This window comes from Stenella coeruleoalba (genome assembly GCF_951394435.1).
Source record: "Stenella coeruleoalba genome assembly, contig: scaffold_60, whole genome shotgun sequence".
NCBI classification, from domain to species: domain Eukaryota; kingdom Metazoa; phylum Chordata; class Mammalia; order Artiodactyla; family Delphinidae; genus Stenella; species Stenella coeruleoalba.
This window is the reverse complement of record NW_027646020.1, coordinates 1,424,396-1,451,945: the sequence shown is the minus strand read 5'-3', so window position 1 is coordinate 1,451,945 and position 27,550 is coordinate 1,424,396. Positions and strand designations below refer to the sequence as shown.

Here is a 27,550-nt window from a genome sequence, read left to right as displayed (position 1 = left end):
TCAGGAAACACCATACACTTCTCCCGAGTGTCTGTTGGCAATTTACATCCCGCCCATCAGCACAACAAGGCTCCCAGTTCTCCATGGCCTGTCCTGCCTTTCTGGATTTTACACTTTTTTCAGATGGCCCTTTTGACTGGGGCGAAGTGAGACTTCCTTGTAGTGCAGATTTCCTTTGCAAGCTTGCTTGGTTGGCCAAAAAGGGCGTATGCGTTTTTTCCTGAATATATTCAGGAAAAAACGCATACGCCCTTTTTGGCCAAGTGCATCATTGTGGACGTTCTGCCTCTTTTCCTATGCTTTCAATGCAATTCCAGTCTACCTCCTGAAATCGGTTTCCTGCAATTCTGCCCCGCTTTCAAGTCCTCTTGGCAGCCTTACTTCAGTATATTTTTGGACGATAGCTGTCATTTATAACTCTGAAGGTTTGTGAATTACAGTGCCCCTGAGCTCCTTTCTTCAACTCGCTTTCTTTTGAGCTGGCCGCAACAGTGCAGGATGGCTTCAGGCCCTAATCTGGTTCCGGCACGGCACACTGAGCCTTTGTTTATTTCCTCTTCCTGGTGGGAAATGAGAGTTAAATTTGCCCGTCCAGACACCTCCAGCTAGTCTCTCATTGGGTCTCCCTATTCCTGTTCATCTTCCGCAGAAATTGCAAACTGGGCCAAACAGGAGGTTAAAGGCACTGACTCTCCAAGATGGGAGAGTGTTAGTAAAGCGCCTGGAATGTTGCACCCGATTACCAGGGTACGAAAACTGAGACATATTTGAACACGTCTCCCGATCACACGGTTGATGATACTCTGGGTTCCACATGCATGTTTTTGCTGAAGGAAGAATCCCTTAAACCTGGAGAGTTGAGACCCGTGGAATGGGTACCATGCAATATGACTTCAAAGGGTCTTCATTTGCTCACCGAACCTCTCCAATCCTATCACTGCTGCGTTTATGCCCCTGTACACACGCTTGATTCTCTTTCGGAGACATAGCAATCCATAGGTTTTCAGATACTTACTAGTCAGGTACATTCTTAGGCGTTTAATATGGGGTGTTGAGTCTATTTCGTTGAGCAAGGAGTAGCTCTTGTCCATTCCATATTTGGCTTAAGGAAATTTATCTGTGCTCATTTCAATCCCTGGTTTTATGCAGCACCCCAACTCACCTTTCCTCTTAAGCAAGCATAAGTTGGTTTTCTAAATTTGAGACCCTGTTCTGTTTTGCAATCCAGTTCCTGTGTAGCCAAGTTTCCATTCCGTGTATTAGTGATATCTTATGATGTTTCTTTTTCTGTGTGACTTATTTCAGTTAGAATTATCATACCTGAATCCACTCATTATGCTGCTACGGGCCTGATGACATAGATTTCATTGTTGAGTGATATTGCATTCTACGTAAGTACCACAACTTCTTTATCCATTTTTCACTTTCTGCGATATTGAACTTTTACCGTAAATGAGGTTCTTGTAAACAGAGCTGTCCCAAACTTTGGGGTGGCTGTGTCTTTTTGATTTTAATTTCCCTAAGCTATAGGACCATAAGTGGAAGTGCCCTAGGCTCTGTTGCTTTGTTTTTTAGATGTTTCAGGAAACACCATACAGTTCTCCCCGAGTGGCTGTTGGCAATTTACATCCCACCCATCAGCATAACAAGGCTCCCAGTTCTCCATGGCCTGTCCTGCCTTTCTGGATTTTACACTTTTCTCAGATGGCCCTTTTAACCAGTGGGAAGTGAGACTTCATTGTAGTGCAGATTTCCTTTGCAAGCTTGCTTGGTTGTACAAAAAGTGCATATGCGTTTTTTCCTGAATATATTCAGGAAAAAACACATACGCCCTTTTTGGCCAAGTGCATCATTGTCGACGTTCTGCCTCATTTCCTATGCTTTAAATGCAATTCCAGTCTACCTCCTGAAATCGGTTTCCTGCAATTCTGCCTTTCTTTCAATGCCTCTTCATAGCCTTTCCTCAATATCCTTTTTGAAAATTGTTGGCCTTTATAACTCTGCACGTTTTTGAATTGCAGTGGCCCTGAGCTCCATTTTTCAGCTCTTATTTTTGTGATCTTGCCTCATAACCGCAGGATTCCTTCAGGCCCTATTGTTCTTGTGGGACACCTTGCTGTGCCTTTGGTTAATTCTTCTTACTGATGTGAAATTAGAGTGACATGTGCCCATTGAAACCACTACATTAGTTTCTCACTGGTTCCCCCTAACCCATTCATCCTCCGCACTATCTGCAGACTGTGCGATACTGGGACTTAAAGGCATTGACTCTCCATGTGAGGTTGTTGTTAGTAAAGCGGCTGGAATGTCGATCCGGAGCCCCAGGAGAGGAACAATGAGGTGTGTTTTAGAAACCTTTCCTGATCATATGGTATACCAGTCGCTGGGTTTCCCAAGCATGGTTTAGCTGTAGGAAGATTCCCTTCAACCTGGAGTGTTGGGACCCTTGCAATGAGTAGCATGAAGTATTGCATTAAACTTTTGGCAGTTGCTCACCAAAGCTCACCAATCCTCTCAGCCCCAAGTGTCCAGCCTTATGTCTTATCCAGCTGTGGGTTTATATGTGGTCAATCCAGGTTGCATCACAGCCCCTGAGCGAATTTTGTAAGAATTTTTCTCTCTTTCATTGTTTCTGCGTTTTGTTTTTAAAATTTATTTCTATAATGGGGTTTAGCTCATCTTCACTGCTGTGTTTGTGCCGCTCTGCACACACTTGATTCCCTTATGGAGATATATCAATACATGGGTTTTAAGATTCTTATTACTCAGATATATTTCTCTGCGGTGTATAGGGTGTGTTGAGGCCAGTTCATTGAGCAAGGTGTAGATCTTGTCTAATACCTATTTGGTTTATTGAACGGTATCTGTGCTAATTTCAAACTCTGGTTTTATGCATCACCCCACCTCTCCTTTCCCCTTAAGCTGACATAAGTGTGTTTTCTAAATGTGAGACACTGTTCTGTTCTGTAATTCATTTCTTGTGCAGCCATATTTACCCTCCCTCTATAAGTGATATCTTATGATATGTTTCTTTTTCTGTTTGACTTATTTCAAGTAGTATTATCGGACCTAAATCCACTCTTTATCCTTCTACTAGCCTTATTACATTGATTTCATGGTGAAGAGATATTCCATTGTACATAAGTACCACATCTTCTTTATCCATTGTTCTCTTTCCTGGGATATTTAAGGTGTACTGAAGTTGAGGTTCTTGTAAACAGAGTAGCCCTAAACTGTGGTGTGCTTGTGTCTTGTTGATTTTTAGACTTCCCTAGATATACTCCCATGATTGGAAGTGTCCTATGCTCTGTAGCTCTGTTTTTTAGATGATTTAGGAACCACCATACACTCCTCCAGAGTGGCTCTCGGCAGTTCACACACTGCCCATCAGCGTATAAAGGCTCCCTGTTCTCCATGGCCTGTCCTGCATTTCTGGTTTTTACAATTTTTTAGGATGGCCCTTTTGACCAGTGGGAAGTGAGACTTCTTTGTTGTGCACATTTGCATTGCTTGCTTGGTTCCTTGCCCATAAGGTGCATATGCGTTTTTTCCTGGATATAATCAGGAAAAAACGCATACGCCCTTTTGGGCCAACTGCATCATTGTCGAAATTCTGCCGCTTTTCATGTGCTTTAAAGACGAGTCCAATCTATCTCTTGAAATCTGTTTCTTGCAATTCTGTCTTGCATTCAGATCCTCTTCTTTGCCTTACCTCAACATAATTTTGGACGTTAGTTTTCATTTATAACTCTGTAGGTTTGTGAATTGCAGTGACCCTGAGCTCCATTTTTTAAGTTGCTCTTTTGTGAGCTGGCCTCAAACCCGCAGGATTGCTTCAGGCCCTATTTTGGCTCCAGCGAGGTGGGCTGAGCCTTTTTTTAATTCTTATTCTTAATGGGAAATTAGAGTGATATGTGCCCGTCCAAACCCCTACAACTATTCTCTCATTGGTTCCCCCTCTTCCCGTTCATCCTCCTCACAATTTGCAAAATGTGTGAAACAGAAGTTGAAATGTGCTGATTCTCCAAGTGGGGAGATTCTAAGTAACGTGGCTGGAATGGTGAACAGGAGCACCAGGAGAGGATAAATGAGGTGCATTTTAGACACATCTCCCGATCACATGGTGTACAGTCCTCTGGGTTTTCCATGCATGTTTTAGCTGTAGGAAGATCCCTTGAACCTGCAGATTTGGGACCCATTGAATGGGTACCAGGTAGTATTACTTTAAAGGGTGTGCATTTCCTCACCCAACCTCACATTTCTCTTAGCGCAAACAGTTTCCAGCCTTATGTCTCATCCTGCTGTGGGTCTAGATGTGTTCAATCCATGTTGCATCACCGTCCCTGAGGAAAAGTTGTAAGAGGTTTTCTCTGTCTCTCTGTCGTTTATTTTTTTCAATTTATTACTATATTGGTTACAGCTGATTTTCAAAGCTCTGTTTCTTGCTGCTGTACATCCACTTGATTCACGTACAGAGAGACATCAGTAAATTCTTTTTCAGATTCTTACCAGTCGTATATATTCTTTTCCGGTGACTTGAGTGTGCTGAGTGTAGTTCTTTTAGCTACCGTGTAGGCCTTGTTGATTATCAGTTTGGTATTTGGAATGGTATCTTTGCTAATTTCAACCTCCTGGATGATGCCTCACCCCTCCCCACCTTTCCCGTTTAGCAGCCTTATGCGTGTTTTCTACATATTTGACTATGTTTTTGTTTTGTAATTTATTTCATGTGTAGCTATTTTGGATTCCACCTTTAAGTGATATCTTATGATATGTGTCTTTTTCTTTTTGAATTCTGTCACTTAGAATGATCATACGTAACTCCTCCAGAGTTGTTACAACTGGCCATATTTCATTGATTTCCAGGCTGAGTAATATTCCACTCTACATAAGTACCTCATCTCTATCCATTTTTTCCCTCCAGAGACATTTAAGTTATATCCTAGTCGAGGATCTTTTAAACAGAGAGGGGGTAAACATTGGGGTGCCTGTGTCCTCTCGATTTTTGTTTTTCCCAAGATATACGCCCATGAGTGCAAGTGCCCTATGCTCTGTAGCTCATTTTTTAGATGCTTTAGTAAACACAATACACTTCTCCAGAATGGCCGTTGGCAATATACATTTCCACTATAAGTCTCACAGGGCTCCCTCTTCTCATTGCCCTGTCCTGCATTTCTGTTGTTTACGCTTTATGAGGATGGCTCTTGTGACTGATGCGAAGTGATATCTTTTGTAGTATTGATTTCCAGTGCCCACCTGTTTGGTTGGCTAAAAAAGTGTATGCCCTTTTCTTGAATATATACAGAAAAAAACGCATACACCCTTTTTGGCCAACTGCAATGTTGGCAATGTTCAGCTCCTTTTCTTGTGCTTAATGGCGAGTCCTTTCTACCTCCTCAAATCCCTTTCCTGCCATTCTCCCTTGCTTACAAGTCCTTTTCTCTGACTTTCCTCAAGACATTTTTCAGTGATGGATATTTTCAACTCTGCAGTTTCGTGAATTTTACTGCCCCTGAGTTCCATTGTTCAACTTGTGTTTATGGGAACTGGCCACAAAGCAGCAGGATTTCCTCAAGCCCTATACTGTTTCCATGGGCAACCCTAGCCTTTGGTCAATTCGTCTTCCTGATTGGAAATTAGAGTGACATGTGCCTGTCTGAACACCTAGGACTTGTCTCTCATTGTTCCTCATCCTTCCGCTTCATCCTCTGGACAAATTCCAAACTGTACGCAACAGGATGTTGACAGTGCTGACATCTCCAAGTGGGGAGACTGTTAGTAAAGACGCTGGAGGGGTGAACCCGAGCACCAGGAGATGAGGAGATGAGATGCCTTTTCCAAACTCTTCCCGATCAGACGGTATACTATCCTCTGGGTGTGACAGACATGTTTTAGCAGTAGGAAGAGTCCCATTCATGTAAGGAGAACACCAGGGCTTTTTCAAAATCAGTGTCTCCCCGAAACCCAAACTGGGGAAGTTTTTAAGCTACGGCTACACATATGTTCATTAAGGGCCTTGGGAAGTAGGCAGAGTCCAAACTTTAGATGATTGAAGTCTTCAGGGTCAGAAGCACTCACCACCAGCTTCCCTTAGGCTACACTTTAACTGTCATTGATAGATGATGTCAATAAAAATATCTATTCTTTTTCAGATTATTTCCCCTTATAGGTTATTGCAAAATGTTGAGTGTAGTTCCCTGTGCTATACAGTAGTTCCTTGTTGATGATCTATTTTATACATAGCAGTGTGTATGTGTTAATCCCAAACTGTTAATTTATCCCTCCTCCCACCTTTCCCCTTTGGTAATAATAAATTATAAGATTTTATACTTCTCAGAAATGGGGGAGCTGAAAGAGAGGTATCATTTTCAATGGAAAAGCATTTAAAACAAGATTGAAGGTTTAACCAAGATTATTAGATGTACATCCTTGGAAAGAAATCACTTCGTTTCTCTAATATTGACCTGACAAATAAGACAAACCCTTTCACTGAACTTGCTTATAATAAAGTGATGGAAATATCAAATGGAAGTGTTAGAAACATCTTATTTTACCCGAGCCTTATACACTGTTCTATGTTAACTACAGTTTGGCTCACACATCTGTTCATTGAGGTTACAATAGTCTCAATTTCTGTTACTGATCCTCCAGAGTGGACCCCAACAAGTGTTCCCCTGCCCAGTGTCATTGGGGCCAACAGATCGAGACTGAGTTTTGTTCACAAGCAAAGGAAACTTTATATTTTGATCAGAGAATGGAGAGGTGAGAGCATGCACTACCCCGTGGGCTGTGGGCTGGGCTGCTGTGTAGAGATCCTGTCAGAGTCATTGGGAGGGAGGGGACAGAGCTTTCAAGGGCTGGGTTGGCTGCAGCTCAGGCTCTATATCGTGGAGTCTGCACTGGGCCCCAGGAGCTGAGGTGTCGACCCAGCCATTCTGCACTAGGAAATCTGGTCTGAAGTGGCGGGTGTGGAGCCTCTGCATGCGAGACCCTAGGAGTACGTGAAATTAGACAAAGCACAAAGGATAAAAAAGTTAGACTTGACTTTATTGCACAGATTCTATTTTTATCTCCCAGGGATTTTTAATGGGCTTTGCTGGGGACAAACCCCTCCTCTGCCTTTTGTCCCGTTGCTCATTCTTGGAGTTCTGAGGGTGCAGACCCTTCTTCTGTAACTGCTGAGTGCTGAGTTGGGAGCCCTCATACCCAGGGGCGAGGGTCAGAACTTCTCACCAGCAGCCTCCAGGTGGCGTTGATTTTCCCCAGGCCCCCTGCCTCCTTGCTCGTCCACCTGAACACCAGCATTGGAAGTGTTATAGATTCTAATGACCTTTAAGGGTCCAGGAAAGAGATGTGCAGAGACGTTGTGGGGGCCGGTTTCACCCCGCCCCACATTTGTTCGGCCACCTTAGGCTGACCGTTTCTGCCAGCCTAGATGCTCTGACCAGTAGTCTGTGCTTTCTTCAGTTAGGCCCCTGAATTAACGTACAAACAGCACCAGGTGTCAGAGCCCTGCCCACTCAACTCCCAGACAGTCCAGGGTCAGTGGTGATCAAGGACCATGATGGCCACTGAGTCAACAGCCTTTTGAAGTAAACAGGAGTCCAGCCGGTCTTATTGGCCACCATCATCACGGTGTCTGTAGGCTTTTCTATAGTGACAGTGTGATATACGGTTCCCCCGCCAAGATTATTAGCTCCCCTCTGGGTGCAGTAAGTCCTGCAAGCAGTAGTCTACTGTTTTGGGACACACTCTTGTTGTTTTATGAGAAAAACTCCAGGTCAAGTGATGTTCACACGAGTCGTCATGGTGCCCTGTTGCCCCCGGTTATCTCTCTGGATGTTGGAGTTGGAAGGCCTCCTCACTCGAGGTCGGTGTGCCAACGGAACGAACCCTGCAACTTCAGGGCATGGTTGGTGGTTAGGATCACCACGTGGGGTCCTTTTCCCTTAGGAGGGAGGTGGCCTTTTGGGCTGCTGATTTCCAGGTTTTTAGATACCGCCAGTATCTTGGCCAGATGTGGCAGTGGGTCAAGCCCCTTGGTGACCATAGTTTATCCTACCTGGATGGCATTCTTGCATTGTTCCATTTCAAGTGGTCCCAGTTTTTGCACTAATTCTCCAATGGCGATTCACCTTTCACCGGGAATGTAAAGGTCAAAGGGTTTAGCTAAATTAGGGAGTTCCAGGGCAAGGGTCTGAATTGACTGCTCTTTCCATTCTTGAAAGGCCACTTCTGGATTCTATTCAAAAGGATCATCATCTTTTCCTTTCAGTGTTTCATATAGAGGCCCAGCTAGTAGACTGTAGTTAGGGATCCAGAAGCAGCAAACCCTGGCCTCCCCAGGAACCCCTAAGCTGTCTTCTAGTTTTAGAAAGGGGTAAGGCTGAAAATGGTTTCTTCCCTTTCCTGGGATGGGCTTCTCTGACCTTCTGTGAGCATGAAGCCCTGGCAGGTCACCGCAGTCTGTGATATTTGAGCTTCTTTTTGGACGACTTCTATCCTTTATTGGCTTGGTAGTTCAGAGGCCTCCTTAGTAGGGCTGGCGATCAGAATGTCATCTGCGTATTGAAGGAGGGTTTCCTTTTCCAGAGGTAGAACTTTTAGGTCTTTACCTAAGCTTTCCCCAAAGACGGTGTGGGAATTTTTGCACCCTTGGGGCCAGACGGCCCGGAAGTATTGTTTTAGTTGTATGTTGAGTCCTGCCACTCACAAGCCAAAATTTCTTGTGACTCTGGGACTAATGGAATACAAAAGAAGGCATCATTGAAGACTAATACAGAATACCATGTCCTGGTGGTTGGTAGAATGACCAGCAGGGTGTAGGAATTAGGAGCAGCTGGAGGTATATCCTCGGTGGCTTCACTGACTGTCCTGACATTCTTTACCAGGTCCCCAGCAGCCCATGGGGCTCTCGTGGTCAGACCAATCCCCGGATACAGAGCTACCCTTGCAGGTACCGTGGCAGGGCTGGGCACACAGGAACCATGCACATAGCCCTCATTGCAGAGCACCCCCAGCTCACCTGTCACTCAGAGCTGACACAGAGCACCTCAGAGCAGGACTTGAACTAACAAACAGCAGCTGCGACAGGTCTGTGACCCTGGTCATCACTCTGTACGGCCTCCCTCCACCTGGTCTTCCAGAGACTTCCACTGCACCCGGGGCACCAGGCCTCTGTCTCCAACCACCACCCACCCCTCCTCTCCCTGACTCCTGGGTTCCTCTCATTAGGAGAGTGTTTTCTTGAAGTTGTCTCCCACTCATGGGCCAGATAAAATGATTAGAAAACAAGCCAAAGCTGCAGCCCCTTGTCTATCTTGACTCTCAGGAGCCCACACCTGTTCCTTGGACCTGGCCGGTTCAGCAAGTTCCATTTTCTGCAACTGTGAGCCCCTGAGGGGTGATGATTGGCTGACCTGGGCAGCCTTACCGTGCCGGCCAGCCCTCCCCAGGTGTGCCTGGGTTGAGATCAATATAAATACCACTCCAGGCAGCAAGAGCCCCTGCAGCCGTGCCTGACGCCATTTTCTCTGCCCTGTCAGCAGTCTCGGGGCTGGGCTGGTGGGAGGGAGTGAGAGGCCACAGCTTTGTGGGTGGCCCAGTGTGAGTGGGGCTCTGTTGGACTTTCTGCAGCAGTTGCCAGGCTGCCACCTGCTAAGGAAGAGGATGTGTCACCCATACCTGCTGCTGGAATTTCTCCCTGGGCAGAGGTGAGGAAGGAAAAAAGCAGTGGGGGCAGGGACAGGACGGGTATCTCAGGCAGGGAAATGGAAATCTTCCAGAAGAGCACCCAGGGCCAGTACCATCCTGGCTGGCCTGCAGGCACCAAGTCGGCTGGCATGCTGTCACTCGTGTGGCTCCATGGCCCTTCCTCTAGGCTTTCAAGTCCTTGTACATATTCAGGTGTTTTACCTGGGAAGGTTGGGAACAGTTCAGCAGCAGCTGGCCTGGGGCTCATCTCACGTTTACTCACAGATGCCTCGGCACAGTCCCCCAGGCTTGTAATGAGGACACTCCTTGCGGGGGGGCTGCTGGCTGCATGCGAGATGATTCCCCACCTCTGACCAACTTCAGAATTGTCTACCACTGAAGCAAGTGCCCTGATAGGGTTTTCATCTGTATAACTGGTGGGTTCTGTTTTGTTTTTTCTTTTTTGTTTCAAGGTAGGTTTTATTCCTCTTTTTTGTACTTATGGATGTAAGCATGGAAATAATTCATTCATATAAATACATGTATGTGAAGGGAATAACTTTTTTCCGTTTTTTAAAAAATTTTATTTTTCATTTTATTTTATTTATTTTTATACAGCAGGTTCTTATTGGTTATCTATTTTATACATATAAATGTATACATGTCAATCCCAATCTCCCAACTCCTCCCACCGCCACCCCCCCCATGGTTTTCCCCTCTTTGTGTCCATACATTTGTTCTCTACATCTGTGTCTCTATTTCTGCCCTTCAAACTGGTTCATCTGTACCATTTTTCTAGGTTCCACATATATGCGTTAATATACAATATTTGTTTTTCTCTCTCTGACTTACTCCACTCTGTATGACAGTCTCTAGATCCATCGACGTCTCTACAAATGACACAATTTCATTCCTTTTTATGGCTAATAGTCCATTTTATATATGTACCACATCTTTATCCATTCGTCTGTCTGTGGGCATTTAGGTTGCTTCCATTACCTGGCTATTGTAAATAGTGCTGCAATGAACATTGTGGTGAATGTGTCTTTTTGATTTATGGTTTTCTCTGGGTATATGCCCAGTAGTGGGTTGCTGGATCATATGGTAATTCTATTTTTAGTTTTTTAAGGAACCTCCATACTGTTCTCCATAGTGACTATCAATTTACATTCCCACCAATCGTGGAAGAGGGTTCCTTTTCTCCACACCCTCTCCAGCATTTGTTGTTTGTAGATTTTCTGATGATGCCCATTCTAACAGGTGTGAGGTGATACCTCATTGTAGTTTTGATTTGCATTTCTCTAATAATTAGTGATGTAGAGCAGCTTTTCATGTGCTCCTTGGCCATCTCTACATCTTTTTGGAAGAAATGTCTATTTAGATCTTCTGCCCATTTTTGTATTGGGTTGTTTGTTTTTTTAATATTGAGCTGCATCAGCTGTTTATATATATTGGAGATTAATCCTTTGTCCATTGATTCAGTTGCAAATATATTCTCCCATTCTGAGGGTTGTCTTTTTGTGTTTGTAGTTTCCATTGCTTTGCAAAAGCTTTTACGTTTCATTAGGTCCCATTTGTTTAGTTTTCTTTTTTATGTCATTACTCTAGGAGGTGGATCAAAAAAGATCTTGCTGTGATTTATGTTAGAGTATTCTTCCTATGTTTTCCTCTAAGAGTTTTATACTGTCCGGTCTTACATTAAGGTCTCTAATCCATTTTGAATTTATTTTTGTGTATGGTGTTAGGGGGTGTTCTAATTTCATTCTTTTACATGTAGCTGTCCATTTTTCCCAGCACCACTGATTGAAGACACTGTCTTTTCTCCATTGTATAGTCTTGCCTACTTTGTCATAGATTAGTTGACCATAGGTGTGTAGGTTTATCTCTGGGCTTCTTTCTTTTTTATTTTCCTTTTACACCTTTATTGGAGTATAATTGCTTTACAATGGAGTGTTAGTTTCTGCTGTATAACAAAGTGAGTCAATTATACATATACATATATCACCATATCCCCTCCCTCTTACATCTCCCTCCCACCCTCCACATCCCACCCCTTTAGGTGGTCGCAAAGCACCGAGCTGATCTCCCTGTGCTATGTGGCTGCTTCCCAGTAGCTATCGATGTTACATTTGGTAATGTATATATGTCCATGGCACTCTCTCACTTCGTCCCAGCTTACCCTTCCCCCTCCCCGTGTCCTCAAGTCCTTTCTCTATGTCTGTGTCCTTAATCCTGTCCTGCCCCTAGGTTCTTCATAAACTTTTTTCTTTAGATTCCATATATCTCTGTTAGTACACGGTATTTATTTTTCTCTTTCTGACTTACTTCACTGTGTAGGACAGACTCTAAGTCCATCCCCCTCACTACAAATAACTCAGTTTTGTTTCTTTTTATGGCTGAGTAATATTCCATTTATATATGTGCCAGATATTCTTTATCCATTTATCTGTCGATGGACACTTAGGTTGCTTCCATGTCCTGGCTATTGTAAGTAGAACTGCAATGAACATTGTTGTATATAACTCTTTTTGAATTATGGTTTTCTCAGGGCAAATGCCCAGTAGTTGGATTGCTGGGTCGTATGGTACTTCTATTTTTAGTTTTTTCAGGAACCTCTATACTGTTATCCCTAGTGGGTATAGCAATTTACATTCCCAGCAACAGTGCAAGAACGTTCCCTTTTCTCCAGTAAATGCCTCTCCAGCATTTATTGTTTGTAGATTTTTTGATGATTGCCATTCTGACTGCTGGGAGTTGATACCTCACTGTAGTTTTGATTTGCATTTCTCTAATGATTAGTGATGTTCAGCATCCTTTCACGTGTTTATTGGCAATCTGTATATCTCCTTTGGAGAAATGTCTATTTAGGTCTTCTGCCCATTTTTGGATTGTGTTGTTTGTTTTTGTGATATTGAGCTACACGAGCTGCTTGTAAATTTTGGAGATTAATCTTTTGTCATTTGCTTCATTTGAAAACATTTTCTCCCATTCTGAGGGTTGTATTTTCGTCTTGTTTATGTTTTCCTTTGCTGTGCAAAAGCTTTGAAGTTTCATTAGGTCCCATTTGTTTATTTTTGTTTTTATTTCCACTTCTCTAGGAGGTGGGTCAAAAAGGATCTTGCTGTGATTTATGTCATAGAGTGTTCTGCCTATGTTTTCCTCTAATAATTTTATAGTGTCTGGTCTAACATTTAGATCTCTAATTCATTTTGAGTTTATTTTTGTGTATGGTGTTATGGAGTGTTCTAATTTCATTCTTTCACGTGTAGTTGTCCAGTTTTCCCAGCACCACTTACTGAAGAGACTGTCTTTTCTTCATTGTATATCTTTGCCTCCTTTGTCATAGATGAGTTAGCCATAGGTACGTAGGTTTATCTCTGGGCTTTCTATCTTGTTCAATTGATCTATATTTCTGTTTTTGTGCCAGTACCATATAGTCTTGATTAATGTAGCTTTGTAGTATAGTCTGAAGTTAGGAAGTCTGATTCCTCCAGCTCTTTTAATTTCCCTCAAGACTGCTTTGGCTATTCGGGGTCTCTTTTGTCTCCATACAAATTTTAAGATTTTTTTGTTCTAGTTCTGTAGAAAATGCCAGTGGTATTTGATAGGGATTGCATTGAATCTGTAGCTTGCTTTGGGTACTATAGTCATTTTCACAATATTGATTCTTCTAATCCAAGAACATGGTTTATACCTCCATATGTTTATATCATCTTTGATTTCTTTCAGCAGTGTCTTATAGTTTTCTGAGTACAGGTCTTTTACCTCCTTATGTAGGGTCATTCCTCCGTATTTTATTCTTTTTGTTGCAATGGTGAATGAGATTGTTTCCTTAATTTCTCTTTCTGATCTTTCATTGTTAGTGTATAGGAATGCAAGAGATTTCTGTGCATTAATTTTGTATCCTGCAACTTTACCAAATTCATTGATTAGCTCTGGTAGTTTTCTGGTGGCATCTTTAGGATTCACTATGTGTAGTATCGTGTCATTTGCAAACAGTGACAATTTTACTTCTTCTTTTCCAATTTGTATTCCTTTTATTTCTTTTTCTTCTCTGATTACTGTGTCTAGGACTTCCAAAAACTATGTTGAGTAATAGTGGTGAGAGTGGACATCCTTGTCTTGTTCCTGATCTTAGAGGAAATGCTTTTAGTTTTTCACTATTGAGAATGATGTTTGCTGTGGGTTTGTCATATACTGCCTTTATTATGTTGAGGTAGATTCCCTCTATGCCCACTTTTTGGAGACTTTTAATCATAAATTGGTGTTGAATTTTGTCAAAAGCTTTTCCTGCATCTATTGGGATGATCATATTTTTATTCTACAATTTGTTAATATGGTGTATCACATTGATTGATTTGTGTATATTGAAGAATTCTTGCATCCCTGGGATAAACCCCACCTGATCATGGTGCATGATCCTTTTAATGTGTTGTTTAATTCTGTTTCCTAGTATTTTGTTGAGGATTTTTACATCTATATTAATCAGTGATATTGGTCTTTAATTTTCTTTTTCTGTAGTATCTTTGTCTGGTTTTGGTATCAGGGTGATTGTGGCCTCATATAATGAGTTTGGGAGTGTTCCTTCCCCTGAAAAGTTCTGAAGAGTTTGAGAAGATTGGGTGTTAGCTCTTGTCTAAATGTTTGATAGAATTCACTTCTGATGCCATCTCGTTCTGGACTTTTGTTTGTTGGAAGATTTTTAATCACACTTTCAATTTCATTACTTGTGATTGGTCTGTTCATATGTTCTATTTCTTCCCGGTTCAGTCTTGGAAGGTTATACCTTTCTAAGAATTTGTCCATTTCTTCCAGGTTGTCCATTTTATTGGCATAGAGTTGCTTGTAGAGGTCTCTTAGGATGCTTTGTATTTCTGTGGTGTCTGTTACAACTTCTCCTGTTTCATTTCTAATTTTATTGATTTGAGTCCTCTCCCTCTTTTACTTGAGTCTGGCTAAAGGTTTATCATTTTTGTTTATCTTCTCAAAGAACCAGCTTTTAGTTTTATTGATCTTTGCTATTGTTTTTATTTCATTTATTTCTGCTCTGATCTTTATGATTTCTTTCCTTCTATTAACTTTGGGTTTTGTTCTTCATTCTCTAGTTCCTTTAGGTGTAGGGTTAGATTGTTTATTTGAGATTTTTCTGGTTTCTTGAGGTAGGCTTTTATTGCTATAAACTTCCCTCTTAGAACTGTTTTTGCTGCATCCCATAGGTTTTGGATCATCGTGTTTTTGTTGTCATTTGTCTCTAGGTATTTTTTGATTTCCTCTTTGATTTCCTCAGTGATCTCTTGGTTATTTAGAAATGTATTGTTTAGCCTCCATGTGTTTGTTTTTTACGTTACTTTCCCTGTAATTGATTTCTAATCTCATAGCATTGTGGTCGGAACAGCTGCTTGATATGATTTCAGTTTTCTTAAATTTACTGAGGCTTTATTTGTGACCCAAGATGTGATCTATCCCGGAGAATGTTCCGTGTGCCATTGAGAAGAACTTGTAGTCTGCTGTTTTTGGATGGAATGTCCTATAAATATCCACTAAATCTATCTGGTCTATTGTGTCATTTAAAGCTTGTGTTTCCTTATTAATTTTCTGTCTGGATGATCTCCATTGGTGTAAGTGAGGTGTTAAAGTCCCTTGCTATTATTGTGTTACTGTTGATTTCCTCTTTTATAGCTGTTAGCAGTTGCCTTATGTATTGAGGTGTTCCTGTGTTGGGTACATATATATTTATAATTGTTATATCTTGGATTGATCCCTTGATCATTATGTAGTGTCCTTCCTTGTCTCTTGTAACATTCTTTATTTTAAAATCTATTTTATCTGATATGAGTATTGCTACTCCAGCTTTCTTTTGATTTTCATTTGCATGGAATATATTTTTCCATCCTCTCACTTTCAGTCTGTATGTGTCCCTAGGTCTGAAATGGGTCTCTTGTAGACAGCATATATATGGATCTTGTTTTTGTATCCATTCAGTGAGCCTGTGTCATTTGGTTGGAGCATTTAATCCATTCACGTTTAAGGTAATTATCAATATGTATGTTCCTATTATTATTTTCTTAATTGTTATGGGTTTGTCTTAGTGGGTCCTTTTCTTCTCTTGTGTTTCCCACTTAGAGAAGTTCCTTTAGCATTTGTTGTAGAGCTGGTTTCGTGGTGCTGAATTCTCTTAGCTTTTGCTTGTCTGTAAAGCTTTTGATTTCTCCATCAAATCTGAATGAGATACTTGCTGGGTGGAGTACTCTTGGTGGTAGGTTCTTCCCTTTCATCACGTTAAATTTATCATGCCACTCCCTTCTGGCTTGTAGATTTTCTGCTGAGAAATCAGCTGTTAACCTTATGGGAATTCCGTTGTATGTTGTCATTTTTCCCTTGTTGCTTTCAATAATTTTTCTTTGTCTTTAATTTTTTCAATTTGATTACTGTGTGTCTCGGCATTTTTCTCCTTTGGTTTATCCTGCCTGGGACTCTCTGCGCTTCGTGGACTTCGGTGGCTATTTCTTTTCCCATGCTAGGGAAGTTTTCAACTATAATCTCTTCAGATATTTTCTCGAGTCCTTTCTCTCTCTGTTCTCCATCTGGGACCCCTATAATGCGAATGTTGTTGCATTTAATGTTGTCCCAGAAGTCTCTTAGGTTGTCTTCATTTATTTTCATTCTTTTTCTTTATTTTGTTCCATGGCAGTGATTTCCACCTTTCTGTCTTCCAGGTCACTTATCCGTTCTTCTGTCACAGTTATTCTGCTACTGATTCCTTCTAGTGTATTTTTCATTTCAGTTATTGTATTGTTCATCTCTGTTTGTTTGTTCTTTAATTCTTCTAGGTGTTTGTTCCTTAATTCTTCTAGGTCTTTGTTAAGCATTTCTTGCATCTTCTCGATCTTTGCCTCCATTATTTTTCTAAGGTTTTGGATCATCTTCACTATCATTATTCTGAATTCTTTTACTGGAAGGTTACCTATCCCCACTTCATTTCGTTGTTTTTCTGAGGATTTATCTTGTTCCTTGATCTGGTATAAAGTCCTCTGCCTTTTCATTTTCTCTATCTTTCTGTGAATGTGGTTTTCCTTCCACAGGCTGCAGAATTGTAGTTCTTCTTGCTTCTGCTGTCTGCTCTCCAGTGATTGAGTCTATCTGAGAGGCTTGTGCAAGCTTCCTTATGCGAGGGACTGGTGGTGGGTAGAGCTGGGTGTTGTTCTGGTGGGCAGAGCTTTAATCTGCTTGTCTGTGGATTAAATAAAAGTTTAATAAAAAGTTTAATCCACTTGTCTGCTAATGCATGGGGCTGGGTTCCCTCCCTGTTGGTTGTTTGGACTGAGGCGACCCAGCACTGGAGCCTACCTTGCTCTTGGTGGGGCTAATGGTGGACTCTGGGAGAGTTCACGCCAAGGAGTATTTCCCAGAACTTCTGCTGTCAGTGTCGTTGTCCCCATGGTGAGCTGCAGCCACACCCCACCTCTGCAGGAGACCCTCTAAAACTAGCAGCTAGGTATGATCATTCACCTACGGGGTGACTGCTCCTTCCCTTGGGTCCTGATGTGCACACTACTTTGTGTGTGTCCTCCAAGAGTGGAGTCTCTGTTGAGACTCTGAGTCTCTGAATGCAGTTGAGACTCTGAGTGGAGTCGCACAGACTCTGGGTCCTGTGAAGCTTCGATGTTTTGTGGTTCTAGAAATCCTATAGGAGACAGTCCACAGCAGGTGAAGCTAATGCTGTCATAGAGGTGGTGAAACCAAAGATCTGCAGTTCCGACTAGAGGTGCTGATGTACAAACAGGACAAAATCATCTCATGTGAATGTAGTTCAGGCACGTTTAAAATGAATGCAGTCATGTTAATGCCTAACATCTTCTATCTTGTGCCTCTCCTCAAGGACCCCCTCCTCAGTTCCTGAGGCTCCTGTAAGTCATGTACAGGGGAATGGAGAGTGGGCTCTGTCCAGTCTGAGCCCTGAGTTACCCTGTGTGTATCTTAGGATACTTTGTATTTCTGTGGTGGCTCTTGTAACATCATCTCTTTCAGTTCTGATTTATTTGGCCCCTCTCTTTAAAAAAAATACTACTGTTGTCTTTTATTCTTTACAGAAGTTTAATAAGCGTTTGATCTACTACCCTTACTCTATGTATACTTTTTGCCGTGAGATTTTTACTTTTGTTTGTTTTCTTGTTACTGTCAATAATTAGTGAGAATTCTTTTAAGCTACCTTCAACATTGCTTATAAAGCTGCTTTATTAGTGATGACAGAGCTTTAATGGAAGTCGTGTTCTGGTTGTAAATTAGAATGCAATGTGCCAGCAAAAAGCCCCTTAAGTGTATGTCTCATTACTTCTCGTTCTTTTTTTCCCCTTTTTTTCTCTCTTTTTTTTCTTGTTCTTTTTTTAATGTTTATTTTTTATCAGAGCAAATTTGATTAAAATGTTTTGTTTGTTCTAGGTGTGTAAGATGTTGTTCTTTTACACATATACATGTATCTATACTTCTTCAGATCGTTTTCTCATGTAGCTTGTGACACAATGTTGAGTAGTCTTCTCTTGGTATTCCATAGGTCTTTGGTGATTATATATTTCACATGTGTTTCTATATCTATGTTAACCCCAATATCCTAATGTATCCAGTCCTCACACCTTTCCATTTGGTGAACCATAACTTTGTTTAATGAATCTGTGATTGCCTTTCTCTGTGGAAATATCTTCATTGGTATCAATTTTTAGCTAACACCTATAAGTGATATTATAGGATATGTGTCTTTTGCTGTCTGACTTAGTACAATTTGCCTGATTACCTCTAGAATCATCTACGGTGCTGCAAATGGCATTGTTTCATTTTTTTCCCTAGATAATATTCCATCTGTACATGTACCAGTTCTTCTTTGTCCACTCACCTGTTGATGGACTTTTTGGTTGCCTCCATGTCTTGGCTATTGTAATACTGCTGCACTGCACATTTGCCTGCCTGTGTCTTTACAATTCTGTCTTCTTATGTTATAGGCCCAGGAGTGGGCATCCTGTATCATATGGTATCTCGGGGTTTACCGTTTAAATGCACCACGATTCTGTGCTCATTATTGGCTCTTTCCAGGTTACATCCCACTTAAAGTTGAGGGTATGCATTTCTCCACAACACCTTCAGCATTTATTTATTTATTTATTTTTAATATCTTTATTGAAGTATAATTGCTTTACAATGGTGTGCTAGCTTGTGCTTTACAACAAAATGAATCAGTTATACATATACATATGTTCCCATATCACTTCCCTCTTGCGTCTCCCTCCCTCCCACCCTCCCTCCCCTCCAGGCGGTCACAAAGCACCGAGCTGATCTCCCTGTGCCATGCTGCTGCTTCCCACTAGCTATCTACCTTACGTTTGGTAGTGTATATATGTCCATGCCTCTCTCTCCCTTTGTCACAGCTTACCCTTCCCCCTCCCCATATCCTCAAGTCCATTCTCTAGTAGATCTCTGTCTTTATTCCTGTTTTACCCCTAGGTTCTTCATGACATTTTTTTCCCTTAAATTCCAGGTATATGTGTTAGCATACGGTATTTGTCTCTCTCTTTCTGACTTACTTCACTGTGTATGACAGACTCTAGGTCTATCCACCTCATTACAAATAGCTCAATTTCGTTTCTTTTTATGGCTTCAGCATTTATTGTTTGTAGTTTTCTTGCTGATGGATATTCTGACTGGTGTGAGCTGATACCTCTTTGTGGTTGAATTTGCATATGACTCATAATCCTTTGAAATTGAGCTTTAAGTCATGTCCTTTTTATTTTTCAAACTGTGATTACAGCTTAGCTCTTCAAAGTGTTTTCTAAAGTATGTGTTACATTTTGAAATTTATTGGCCATTACCTCCCTCAAAACATTTTGAGGGCAGGTTTCATTTACAGCCCTGCAGTACTTGTTCACATGAAGTGACCATTAGCACAGGCTTTAAAGCTGCTTTTGCAGGTAACGGCCAGATTGCGGCAGCCTTTCTTTGTTCCCCATGCTGGTACTAGGGAAACAGAGCTTCCGGCCGGTGGTCTTCCTCGGTTATAAATTAGAGTGGAATGTGCCCAGATAAACCCCCAAAGGCTGATGTCTCCTTACTTTTGTTTGTTTTTTTAATTTAATTTATATTTTTATCGGAATAATATTCCATTTTGTATATGGACCACTTCTTGGTGCATTGCTCTGTTGAGGGACATTTTCGTTGCTTCCAAGTGTTGGCTATATTAAATATTGCTGGAGTGCAAGATTGCCAGCTTGTGACTTTTTGATTCTCATTTTCTCAGGTGATAGTCCCAGCAGTGGGTATGACTGATTGACTAGTAGCTCAATGTTTACCTTTTCAAAGCACCTCCATTGTGTTTTCATTAGTGGCTCTTACCATGTCTCCCTTAGAGCCGAGGGTACGAACTTCTCCACAATCCCTTCAGCATTTATAGTTTGCAGCATTTTTGCTAATGGCCAATCTGACTGTTGTGACCTGATAGGTTTTTGTAATTTGGGTTTGCATGACTTTAAAAATTCCTAAAATTCATCATTTTCCACGCCTTTTTCCTTTCTGTTAAAAATCAAGTGTGAGTACAATCTATCTCTTGAAGCTGTCTTCTTGGAAGGTTGCCCTCTTTTGAATTTTTGGTGGATATTCGACCCCAGGATTTTTTTGGAGGGCAGATGTCATTACAGAACTGCAAGTTTGGTGAATATTTAGTGACCATTAGCACTGGGTTTAAAGCTGCTGTTGTGGGAAACGGCCACAAGGAGGCAGCATTTGTCCTTTCCCAAATCTGGGTACTAGGGCAGCAGAGCCTTTCTGGAAGTCGTGGTCCTAGGTTTTAAGTTAGAATGGAATGTGCCAGGAGGAACGCCCATAAGTTTATGTCTCATTACATCTTGGTTTTTAAAATTTATTTAATCGGGGTAATGATTAGATATTGTTTGTCCAGATGTACACAATCTGGTTCATTTGTACAATATATATGTCTATTCATGTTCAGATCCTCTTCCCATGTAAAATATTACAGTGTTCCATAGACCTCCCTTGCTATATGGTCCGTCTTTTTGATATATGTTTATTATATGTATTTGTATACGTATGGTAACGTTAATCTTAATTTATCCATTCTGCCCACCTTTCCTTTTAGATAAGCATACTTAATTTCTAAGTCTGTGAGTGTCTTTCTCTGTGGAAATATGTTCATTTGTGTTAGTTATTAGATAACGCCTATAAGTGATATCATAGGATATAGGTCTTTTGCTTTCTGACTTACCTCATATTCTGTGATTATCTCCAAGCTCATCTATGGCACCTCAAATAGCAGTGTTTCATTGTTTTCCATGGCTAATATTCTATTGTGAACGTGGACCACTTCTTCTTCATCCATACATCTGTTGATGGACATTTTGGTGGCTTCACTGTCTTGGCTATTGTGAATAAGGCTGCAGTGCAGCTTTTGCAGCCCGCGTCTTCTCGATTCTGGTCTTCTCAGGTGAGAGGCCCAGTGGTGTGACTGCTGCATCGAATGGTACCTCAACTTTTACTTTTAATCGTAGCTCCTTTCTGTTCTCATTATTGGCTCTTACCACGTTACATCTCACCAGCAGCTAGAGGGTACACAGTTCTCTAAAACCCCTTCAGAATTTATTGTTTGTAGACCTTTTGCTGATGGTCAGTCGACTGGTGTGAGTTGAAACCTTTTTGTACATTAGATTTGCATGAGTCTAATAATTCCTGAGGTTGAGCTTTCACCCATTTTCCTTTTTTTAAACAAGAGAGTGAGTCAAACTTACCTCTTCATACTATCGTCTTGAAAAATTTGCCAGTTTTGAATTTTATTGTCCATTCCCTACCTCAGCACAGTTGTTTAGGGCAGGTGTCCTTTGCAGCCCTGAGTCCTTGTGAATGTTAAGAGAACATTAGCTGTGGGCTTAACGCCGCTCTTGCGGAAAACGGCCACAAGGCAGCAGAATTTCTACATTTCCAACTCTGGGTTTTTGGGCAGCAGAGCCTTCCTGGAAATCGTGTTAGTAGGCTGCAAATTAGAGTGGAATGTGCCAGAGCACATCCCCAAGAGCTTATATCTCCTTACTTCTTGTTTGTTTTATAAATTTAATTTTTATTAATTATCAGAGCAAACTTGATAAAAATATTTTGTTTCTCCTAGGTGTACAGAATCTCGTTCATTATATCAATGTATCTGTCATTTATCTTTGCATTCTTTACCATGTAGGTTATTACAGAGTGTTGCCTAGACCTCTCTTGGTATTCCATAGGTATTTTGTGATTATATATTTCATATGTATTAGTACATGTCTGTTAACCCTCATATCCTAATTCACACATTCCTTACACTTTTCCATTGGTTAAACATAATTTTTTTTTCTTAATCCATGCTTTTCCTTCTCTTGGAAATAAGTTCATGAGTATCAACTTTTAGGTAACACCTAGAAGTGATGTCATAGGATATCTGTCTTTCACTTTCTTTCTTTAATTTGAGTGATTATCTCTAGGTCCTTATATGGTGGTGCAAACGGCACTGTTTCATTGTTTTCCATGGCTTATATTCCATTGTTTACATGGACCACTTCCTCTTTGTGCATTTTTCTGTTGATGGACATTTTGGTTTCTTCCAAGTCTTGGCTATGTTAAATATTCCTGCAGTGCAGGATTGCCAGTCTGTGTCTTTTCCATTCTGCTCTGCTCAGGTGATAGGCACATCAAAGGACCTACCAGATCACATGGTAGCTCAATTTTTACCCTTAAACGCACCTCCATTATGTTCTCACTACTGGCTGTTACCAGTTTACATCCCCCCCAGCAGCTGGAGGGTACACAGTTCTCTGAAACCCCTTCAGCATTTATTTTTTGTAGACTTTTTGCTGAAGAACATTCTGACGGCTGTGAGGTGAACATTTCTGTAATTGGATTTGCATGGCTTTATTCATTGCTGATGTTGCGCATTTTTCAATTCCCTTTTATTTTAAAGAGAAAAAAAAAAAAGACAAAATGTGCGTAAAATATGCCTCTTGACATTGTCTTCTTGAAATGTTGACGTCTTTTGAATTTTCTGGTCGATTACGACCCCAGGACATTTTTGAGGCCCGGTGTCCTTTACAGTGCTGCACATATTTTGAATATTAAGTGACCATTACCTCTTGGTTTAAAGCTGCTGTTGTGTGAAACAGTCACAAGGCGGCAGCATTTCTCCTTTACCAAATCTGGTTACCAGGGCAACAGAGCCTTAATGGAAGTCCTGTTCTAGGTTGAAAATTAGAATGGGATGTGCCAGGAAAAATTCCTTTCAGTTTATGTCTCATTATTTCTTGTTCATATTTTTAATTTAATTTTTATTTTTTATCGCAGCAAATTTGATTACAATGTTTTTTTTTTTTTTGTTCTAGGTGTGCAAGATGTGGTTCTTTCACACACATACATATATCTATTCTTCTTCAGAACCTTTTCCCAGGTAGGTTATGACACAATGTTGAGTAGTCTTCTCTTGGTATTCCGTAGGTCTTTGGTGATTATATATTTCACATGTGTTTCTATATCTATGTTAACCCCAATATCGTAATGTATCCAATCCTCACACCTTTCGATTTGGGGAACCATAAGTTTGTTCAATGAATCTGTGATTGCCTTTCTCTGTGGAAATATCTTCATTGTTATCAATTTTCAGGTAACACCTATAAGTGATATACGTTAGGTGTCTTTCGCTTTCTCACTTACTACAAGTTGCATGGTTACCTCTAGACTCATCTATGGTGCTGCAAATGGCATTGTTTCACTTTTTTCCCGAGCTAATATTCCATCTCTACATGTAACAGTTCCTCTTTGTCCACTCATCTGTTGATGGACTTTTGGTTGCTTCCATGTCTTGGCTATTGTAATACTGCTGCAGTGCAGATTTGCCTGCCTGTGTCTTTCCAATTCTGTCTTCTTATGTTATAGGCCCAGGAGTGGGCCTGCTGGATCATATAATAGCTCAATATTTACCTTTTAAAGGCACCTCCACCCTGTTCCCATTAGTGACTCTTACCAGGTTACGTCCCACTTCAAATTAAGGGTATGCATTTCTCCACAACCTCTTCAGCATTGATCGTTTGTAGTTTCTTTCCTGATGGTTATTCTGAATGGTGTGAGCTGATACCTCTGTGTGGTTGGATTTGCATGTGTCTCATAATCCTTTGAAACTGAGCTTTCAGGCATGTCCTTTTATTTTTCAAACGGTTATTACAGCTTAGTTCTTCAAATGGTTTTCTTGAAATATGTGCCACATTTTGAAATACTTTGGCCTTTACCTCCCGCAAGACATGATGAAGGCAGGTTTCCTTTACAGCCCTGCAGGACTTGTTCATATGAAGTGACAATTAGCATAGGTTTTAAAGCTGTTTTTTCAGGTAATGGCCAGAGAGTGGAGCATTTCATAATTCTATGAAACGTAACTGAACACACAATATATATTTTTTCTTTTAAATTTCCATTGTTACTTTTTTAAAGTACAATTATAATTGAAGTTCTTTGTAACAAGTGAAATTTAAAAAATTAAAGGAAAAGATAATATTTTACCACTTGCCATCCTTTCCCATTTACTGAAACGACCAGCATAATGTGTAGATTTCTCATTTTATCCAGGTGTTCTATACATCTGGAATATCATGCTTCTCACTGTAGAAAAACAGATTTAGCTCTCACACTTTTTATAGGCTACATAACATTCCATAGAACAGAAGTACCAACTATTTCAGACTTAGCTTTTTGAGGGACACTCAGGTTACTTTCTGTTTTATTTTGTTGTTCTTTTTTTGGGGGGGGGTAGGAGTTTATTATTTATTTATTTATTTTTGTTGTGTTGGGTCTGAGTTTCCGTGTGAGGGCTTTCTCTAGTTGTGGCAAGTGGGGGGCCACTCTTGATCTCGGTGCGCAGGCCTCTCACTATTGCGGCCTCTCTTGTTGCAGAGCACAGGCTCCAGATGCGAGGGCTCACTGGTTGTGGCTTATGGGCCTAGTTGCTCCATGGCATGTGGGATCCTCCCAGACCAGGGCTCGAACCTGTGTCCCCTGCATTAGCAGGCAGATTCTAACCACCGCACCACCAGCGAAGCCCTCTATTTTGTTGTTCTGCTAGTTTGTTTTAACCCAAGAAAATATTTTTTTAAATACAAAAAAACAAAATTAAGCTAAGGGTAAGGATTAGGGTTTAGGGTAAGATTTAGGGTTAGGGTACGGGTTAGGATTATTGTATGGCTTAGAGTATGGTTTAGGGTTATGGTTATGGTACGGGTTAGTGTTAGGGTACAGTTTAGGGTATGGCTATGGTTTAGTGTTAGGGTACGGGTTAAGGTATGGGTTAGTGTTAGGGTATGGGTTAGGATTCAGGTACGGTTTATGTTCAGGGTTATGGTTAGGTTTAGTGTATGGGTTAGTGTTAGGTACGGGTTAGGGTTAGGTTTAGTGTTAAGGAAGGGGTAGAGTTTAGGGTACAGGATAGGGAACAACAAAGGGTTAGGGTTAGGGTACGTGTTAGGGTACAGTTTAGTGTTAGTGTACGGGTTAGGATTAGGGTACGGTTTAGGGTAAGGTTTAGAGTTAGGGTTAGGGGACGGGTATGGTTTGGGGTACAGTTTAGGGTATGACCACGGGTTAGGAGTAGGGTAAGTGTTAGGGTACGGTTTAGTGTTAGTGTACAGGTTAGGATTATGGTACGGGATAGTGTAAGGGTTAGGGTTAGGGAATGGGTACAGATTAGGTTGCAGGTTAGGGTATGACAACGGGTTAAGGTTAGGGTACGTGTTAGTGTATGGGTTAGGATTAGGGTACGGGTTAGGTTATGGGTTAGTGTTAGGGGATGGGTTAGGATTAGGATACGGGTTATGGTACGGTTTAGGGAAAGGGTTAGGATACGGGGTAGGGTTAGGATAAAGTTTAGTGTATGGCTATGTGTTACTGTTAGGGTACATGTTAGCGTACGGGTTAGTGTTCGTGTACAGCTTAGGGTAAGGGTTAGGGTTAGGGAGCGGGTACGGTCTCAGGTACAGGTTAGGGTATGGTAGCGGGATAGGGATAGTGTACGTGTTAGGATGAGACTTCTTTGTAGTGCAGATTTGAATTTCCCGCTTGCTTGGTGGGCCAAAAAGTGTGTATGCATTTTATCCTGAATATACTCAGGAAAAAACGTATACGCCCTTTTTGGCCAAGTGCATCGCTGCCAAACGATGTGCCAAACAGGAGGTTACAAGCACTGACTCTCCAAGTGGGGAGATTGTTAGTAAAGCGTCTGGAATGGCGAACCCGAGTACCAGAGGACGAATAATGAGATGCGTTTTAGAAACCTTGCCCGATCACACTGTGGACCATCCTCTGGGTTTCCCACGCATGTTTTAGCTGTAGGAAGAATCCCTTAAACCTGGAGGGTTGGGACCCATGGAATGGGTAGCACGCAGTACTACTTCAAAGGGTCTGCATTTGCTCACCGAACCTCACCAATCCTCACAGCCCCAAGTGTCCAGCCTTATGCCTCACTCAGCTGTGGGTGTAGATGTGGTAAATCCAGGTTTCATCACAAGCCTGAACGAGTTATTTAAGAATTTCTCTCTCTTTCACTGTCTTTGTGTTTTGATTTTGAAATTTATTTTTATAATGGGGTTTAGCTGATTTGCACTGCTGTGTTTATGCCGCTCGATGCACACTTGATTCTCTTACGGAGACATATAAATACATAGGTTTTAAGATTCTTACTACTCAGATATATTCCTCTGCGGTGAATAGGGGGTGTTGAGTCCACTTCGTTGAACAAGGAGTATATCTTGTCTATTACTGGCTTATGGAACGGTATCTGTGCTCATTTCAATCTCTGGATTTATGCAGCACCCCAACTCACCTTTCCCCTTAAGCAAGCATAAGTTGGTTTTCTAAATGTGAGACTCTGTTCTGTTTTGTAATTCAGTTCATGTGTAGCCAAGTTTACATTCCCTCTATAAGTGTTATCTTATGACTAGTTTCTTTTTCTGTGTGACTTATTTCACTCAGAATCATCGAACCTAAATCCACTCATTATGCTGCTACGGGCCTGATGACATTGATTTCATTGCGGAGTGATATTCCATTGTATGTAAGTACCACAACTTCTTTATCCATTTTTCTCTTTCTGGGATATTTAAGTTGTTCCGTTGTCGAGGTTCTTGTAAACACAGCAGCCCTAAACTTTGGGGTGGCTGTGTCTTTTTTATTTTAATTTCCCTAAGCTATAGGACCATAAGTGGAAGTGCCCGAGTCTCTGTAGCTTTGTTTTTTAGATGTTTCAGGAAACACCATACACTTCTCCAGAGTGGCTGTTGGCCATTTACATCCCGCCCATCAGCATAACAAGGCTCCCAGTTCTCCATGGCCTGTCCTGCCTTTCTGGATTTTACACTTTTTTCAGATGGTCCATTTAACCGGTGGGAAGTGAGACTTCATTGTAGTGCGGATTTCCATTGCACGCTTCCTTGGTTGGCAAAAATGGCCGTATGCGTTTTTTCCTGGATATATTCAGGAAAAAACGCATATGCATTTTTTGGCCAAGTGCATCATTGTCGAAGTTCTGCCGCTTTTCATATGCTTTAAATGCAATTCCAATCTACCTCCTGAAATCTGTTTCCTGCAATTGTGCCTTGCTTTCAAGTCCTCTTCACAGCCTTACCTCAATATATTTTTGGACGATAGTTGTCCTTTATAACTCTGCAAGTTTGTGAATTGCAGTGACCCTGAGCTCCTTTTTCCAACTCGCTTTTTTGTGAGCTGGACGCAAAACGGCAGGATTGCTTCAGGCCCTAATCTGGTTCCAGCGTGGCACGCTGAGCCTTTGGTTAATTCTTCTTCTTGG

The 27,550-nt window shown here is 41.3% G+C and overlaps 1 long non-coding RNA gene across 1 annotated transcript; it reads left to right on the top strand.

Moving 5' to 3' along the window:
• The first annotated feature begins 1,305 nt into the window (after nt 1–1,305).
• Nucleotides 1,306–27,065, top strand: LOC307181387. The gene is made up of 3 exons (XR_013826638.1): nt 1,306–1,391; nt 23,088–23,152; nt 26,716–27,065. It is a non-coding gene; the product is annotated as an uncharacterized lncRNA (long non-coding RNA).
• Nucleotides 27,066–27,550: the final 485 nt, after the last annotated feature.